The 6,636-nt window shown below is 22.1% G+C and overlaps 1 protein-coding gene across 1 annotated transcript in view; it reads right to left on the bottom strand.

Moving 5' to 3' along the window:
* The window catches only part of LOC117173797, a 70,250-nt gene that overhangs the window by 53,576 nt on the left and 10,038 nt on the right, over positions 1–6,636 (bottom strand). The window lies entirely within an intron of this gene.

The following is a 6,636-nucleotide window of genomic DNA, read 5'->3' as shown; positions in this document are numbered from 1 at the left end:
CAGTCAAGTTTTTCAATTTTCTTAGTCAATTAAATTAATAAATTTTCAAATAAAATTATGGAGGTTCAACTGGAATAGTGTAATTTTAAACCAAATTAATTAATTTGAACTAAAATGATGAATATTTAACTCAAGTATTTGAAGTTTTAACAAAAAAAAAGCGAGTTTTAACTGATAACATTAATTTTCAAACAACAAGCTTAATTTTCTGCCAAAAAATACAATTTTTCAACAAAATACATTAATTTTAACGAAATAATTCATTTTTCAATTATAGGAGACCATTTTCAGGGTGGCCGTTTTAATCGAAGAAAAAATTCCAATGAAATTTAAAAAATCAAACTATATTTCTAAACATTTTTCCATATAAAGTAATAAACAATAAACAACAATTTAAAGCATTCAAAGTGGAATCCTTGAATTTAAAACTTTAAAATTTAAAAGTTTCAAAGTTTTCAATTCAAGAATTATGTATTCAATTGTTCAATAACTTACACGTATAAACTAGAAGTTACTAACACCTTTAAATTGAACAATTTTAAGTGAAATGCAAATACACTGCAAAATTTATAACTTTTATAAATTATAGAGTTCAAAGATTCAGATTAAGTTCCAAAACTATAAATCCACGTTAAAATTTTCAAGTGTAAATTAAACAATCAAGCCATAAACTTTAAAAATTTTCAAAATTATATTATTTTAAGTAATTTTAAGCTAGATACATTAAAATTGAAAAAATCATTTTTTTAACTTGACAGTTCTTAAATTAGAACTTAAATTATTTGTATGAAAAAAATTTCTTGAAAATATAATTAAGAATCCAACGACCAAATTTGGACAACCACCACTTTGGACGAAAGTAAAAAGGAGGAAAGAAAAATGAGAAGGCAACCAACCAAATTTTAAATAGTCTAGGCATCCTTCAAAGGCTTCAAAATCTTGAAAAATCTAGAAGTGGTTTTAAATTTTTCCAAATTCAAAATCTTTTTTGAATTTGTTGTCACAAATTTTAAATATATTTCAAAATGAATTGAATTTTTTCTATAACTTTTAGAAAATCCTGCAAATTAAAAAAAAAATAAATTTGAATTTATAAATAACAATAGAACATTTATTATTTGCAAAAATATTAGAGTAATATTAAGAGATATTTAGAAGTTTTAAAAGAATCGAATTAAATTTAGAACTTGAAATAATTTGAAATACTTACAGCCGAATTTAACATAAAATTTAGATTTTTGCAGATTTCAAACAACAAATTTAGAATTTTTTTAAGAATTGTGGAAGACTATAAAAGAATAACAATTTTCTTAAGATTCTTAGGAAAATTGAAATTGATATTTCACTTTGAAAAATTATTGTAACAGAAAGTTTAAGAAGACTTTAAGAGATTTAAAAAATGATCAAAAAAGAACATGGAAGATTTTAAGCATTTTATTTTATTTGTTGGATTTTCGAAAATTGTAGGAAAATTTCGATTAATTTTAAAATATATTTAGAAGTTCTGAAAACAATGTTACACACATTTCGTTTAAATTACGGGAAACAATTCCAAGTTTTTAATTAATTTTGAACTTTTTCAAAACTTCTCAGTATCTCTTAAAATTACTCAAATTTCTTATACAAATAATAAGTGTTCAATTGTTATTTATGCTTCAAAATTTAACAATTTCACTTATATATTAAATACTTTTTAAATAGAACTATTAAAATTGTAACGCTAAAAGATTAAAAGGTGTTCGAAAATCTAAAGATTCAAAGCTTTCTATGTAAAAAATTGAGTTTCAAATTGTTTTCTTTTAAATATTTGGTTTCAATTTACTTATCTCAAATGAACAGGTGAAATATTGCTAAATATTAAATACTTATTCTTTTTCTACATTAATAAATTTCAAATTAGATGGGATAAAAACTAAAAAATTTAGACTCACATTATTTTAAATTTAATAAAAACCTTTAATTTATTTTTAAGTTGAAAATAGTAAAACGCACGTTTAAATTTCTTAATAGCTGAAAAAATTAATAGAAATAATATATTAATAAATTCAATATAAAGGAATACTTTAAACTCTGAATTAAAAATATATTATTGATAAATCATGAAAATTTTTATTTAAAAATAAAATTATCGGAATAAATGCTATATTAATTTCAATTCTTATCAAGACTTTCGGATTGAAACAGTTACAATCCGGAAATTCTCAAATTTTGAACGGATCTAGAATTGTTTGGTCAAATAAATTATTGTTCCGATTTCGATACTTAGAGTACAGACCCATTTTAAAAATAATTTATTTATTTATATTTACAGTTAATAGAATAAAACTGTTTTTATCAAAAATTATCAAGTTCAAATGCTTTTAATTTTTAATTATTTGAATCTTTAAAACTGCACTTTAATTATTTTAAAAACTGTTAAAATCGAACTTGGCCAGATTTTTGTTTTGAAAATTCGTAAAATTACCGGCTTCGCGGTCTGGCGGCCAGCCTGTTTTTTATGAAAAAATCTTCGATTTTAAAAGCTTATAATTTTTAATTTATTTTAACCTTTAAAACTGCATTCAACAATTTTTTAAATTAAAATATATGTTTACAAATTGAAAATCTGAAACGGAAAATTTTTAAAGCGAAAGATTTTCGAATTAAGCATTCTGAACTAAATGATATAATAATTTATAAAAATCACAATTTAGAAAATTATTTAAAAAGGATTAAAATCAAAGTTGGAAAAAATTTTATTCTACAAATTTTGTAAAATTTCTGGTAAAAAAATAAATTCACTGTCATTTCCCGATTTTCCCCGGCCTTATAAATTCCCCAAACATTTCCCGGTTTTCCAGGTTTCCCGGTAAAGCGGCCAACCTGCATTTTTCAACGAAATAGTGGAATTTTGAACTAGAAAAAAATTAATTTTCAACAGAAAATGGAATAGTTACATTTTTAATTTAAAAAAATTAATTTTTATTTTAACGAATTGATTTTCAACTAAAATGAAGAATCCTCAACTCGAACAGTTGAATTTTGCACCAAAAAAATCAACTAAAACAATTAATCTTCAACTGAAACAGTTGAACTTTAGAACAATTTTTTTTTACTAAAAAAAAATAAATTCTTGACCAAAACTTAAATAATTAAGTTTTAAGTTATAAAAATCAATGTTCAACCAAAAAAGACAAATTTTCAACTAAAAAAAATCACTTTTCAAAAAAAAAATTAATTTTCAATTTAAAAATGAATGTTCAAACGAAAAAAATTAACTTTCAACTAAAATGATGAAATATTCAACTAAAATGGTATTTCCATTTTCAATTTTTAAAAAAATTTGTTTTCAACCAAAAAAGAAACAAATTTTCAATAAAACAGTTAAATTTTCGGGGATAAATTCCTTTTCATCCAAGGAAGAAATAAGTTTTTAATCAAATAGCTCATTTTTCAGCTAAAGAAATTATTTTTCAATTCAAATGATGAATCTTGAATAAATATTTAACTGGAAAACTTCAATTTTTAACCAAAAAGTCGAATTTATAAACAATGAAACTAACTTTCAAAGAAATAAATTATTTTCTATTAAGAAAAGTCGGTTTTTTAAAAACAAAATGCGTGAATTTTTAACGAAATAATTGAATTTGCAATTAAAACAGACATATCTACACCCTAATTATTAAATTTAAATTAGAAAAGGTCAATTTTTCACCCAAAATGGAACGGTTAAATTTTCAATTTAAAAAATTAACTTTCAACCAAACTGATGAATTTTCAACAAATAAAATTAATTTTCTACAAAAAAGACGATTTTCCACGAATTACATAAATTTTCAAAATAATAGTTTAATTTTTAAGTAAACAATGTGAATTTTAAACCAAATAGTTGAATTTGCATCCAAGAAAGATAAAAATTCAACCAAAAATAGAAGACTTCTATTTTCCTCTGCAATTGTAATTCTTAATAAAAAAAATCGGATTTTCAGAAAAATAGTTTAATTCTCGAGAAAAAATTCCTTTTCGTCCAAAAAAAACAACAAGTTTTCAATCACATAGCTCATTTTCCAACCAAAGAAATGAATTTTTAATTATAATGATGAATCTTGAATGAAAAACATTAATTTTTAACCAAAGAGTTCATTTTTCAACCAATTAAATTTATTTATAACCTAAAACATGATTTTTCGACTAAAATAATTAATATTTAACTGGAATACTTCAATTTTCAACAAAAAAGTCGAATTTCTAAACAATGAAATTAACTTTCAAAGAAATAAATTATTTTCTATGAAGAAAAGTCGGTTTTTTTAAAACAAAATGCGTGAATTTTTAACGAAATAATTGAATTTGCAATTAAAACAGACATATTTACACCCTAATTATTAAGTTTAAATTAGAAAAGGTCAATTTTTCACCCAAAATGGAACGGTCAAATTTTCAATTTAAAAAATTAACTCTCAACTAAAATGATGGATGATCGATTCGAACAGTTGAAGATTTTTTAAATAAGGAGATTAACTTTCCAAGTAAAAAAATCATATTCTACCAAAAATGTCAATTTACTACGAAAAATGTAGTTTTTTTTTAAACAAAATACGTGAATTGTCAACTAAATGAATTAATTTTTAATTTAAAAAGACAAATTTATTACGAAATTGTTACATTTTCAACTAGAAAATGTCAATTTTCCACCCAAAATGGTATGGTTGAATTTTCAATTAAAAAAATTAACTTTCAACCAAACTGATGAATTTTCAGCCAATAAAATTAATTTTCTACAAGAAAAACGATTTTTCCACGAATTCAATTAATTTTTAAAATAATAGTTTCATTTTTAAATAAAAAGTATGAATTTTCAACCAAATAGTTCAATTTGCATCCAAGAAAGACCAAAATTCAACCAAAAATAGAAGATTTTAATTTTCCTCTAAAATGTTAATTCTTAATTTAAAAAATCGTATTTTCAGAAAAGCAGTTTAATTCTCGGAGAAAAACAATTTTTTTGTCCTAAAAAACAAGTTTTCAATCAAATAGCTCAATTTTCAACCAAAAAGTAGAATTTCTTAACAATTAAATGAACTTTTAAAGAAAAAAAATCATTTTCTACTAAAAAAAAAGTATTTTTTTTTAAGAAACTACGTGAATTTTCAACGAAATAATTGAATTTTCAATTTAAAAAGACCAATTAACATTTTAACTGTTAAATTTAAATTAGAAAATTTCAATTTTCAACCCCAAGTGACACGGTTAAATTTTCAGTTAAAAAAATGAACAATCAACCAAACTGATAAATTTTCAAACAAAATTATGGATTTTCCACTGGAATAATTAAATTTTATACCTACAAAAAAGATGAGATTTCTAGTGATAAGATTAATTTTATACAAAGAAAAAAAGAAAAATGTCCAAAAATTGCATGAATAAAAAAAAATCGTTTAATTTTTAAATAAAAAATATCTAATTCAACTAAATAGTTGAATTTTTCCCCATGAAAGCTAAAAATTCAACAAAAAATAGAAGACTTCAATTTTCCGTTAAAATTTTAATTCTTTAAGAAACAAACAAATGGCATTTTCAGAAAAAGAATTTAATTCTCGGGGGAAATAAATTGATTTGTCCTAAAAAAACAAGTTTTCAATCAAATAGCTCATTTTTCAACCAAAGAAATGAATTTTTAATTAAAATGATGAATCTTCAATGAAAAATATTAATTTTTAACAAAAGAGTCAATTTTCAACTCCAAGTGAAACGGTTAAATTTTCAGTTGAAAAAATTAACATTCAACCAAACTGATAAATTTTCAACCAAAATGATACCCACCAAAAACGATAAAAATTTCCACAAATTACATGAATTATCAAATAATTTTTTTTTCAATCAAATAGTTAAATTTTCATCAATTAAAAAAAAATGTTAACGTAAAATAAAATAGTTGAATTTTCCTATGAAAATCTAATTCTTAACTACAAAAAATCGGATTTTCAGAAAAAAATACTTAAATTTTCTACTGAAAGAGTTAAATTTTTAGTTAAAAAATTTATTTTCAAGAAGGCAGTTATATTTTCAAAAAGAGATTAATTTTCAATTAAAATTATGAATCTTGCAACAACAAAAATTAATTTTTAACCACTCTAAAAACGTCTAAATCTCAGTTTTAATTCTTTGAAAAAATGCCCGTTCCATGTCAAAAAATCCCATTTCCGAGTGAAATTATATTTTTTCATCGAAACTCCCTCTTCTAAAATAAAAACGATAATTATTTTCACTCATATGTCCTGCAACTTTAGAAAAAGTAGACATAACTTTTCTAAAAATAAAAATCCAAGAAATTTAAATGAGATTAAAATAATATTTAAAATCCTTTTTAACGTCCAATAATCAAATTAACGACCAAATTTGGAAAACTCTCATAAAATCTTCCCATTGCAATCTGAAAAATAAAACTTTTTCCCTAAAAAAAAAAGGAAAAAATTCGTTTTTTTTAGCCAAAAATAAAAAAAGTGGATAAACGAATAAAAGAGAAAACGAATTCTTTTTTTGTTTAGAGAAAAACTTTTCTAATTGATGAAAAGAATTCCTGAAGATAAAATCAAGAATCTAACGATCAAATTTGGACAACCACCACAAAATGTTCCCATTGGAATCTGAAAAAAA

Source organism: Belonocnema kinseyi, chromosome 5 (assembly GCF_010883055.1).
Source record: "Belonocnema kinseyi isolate 2016_QV_RU_SX_M_011 chromosome 5, B_treatae_v1, whole genome shotgun sequence".
In the NCBI taxonomy this organism is placed as follows: Eukaryota; Metazoa; Arthropoda; class Insecta; order Hymenoptera; family Cynipidae; genus Belonocnema; species Belonocnema kinseyi.
This window is presented reverse-complemented; position numbering and strand designations above follow the sequence as displayed.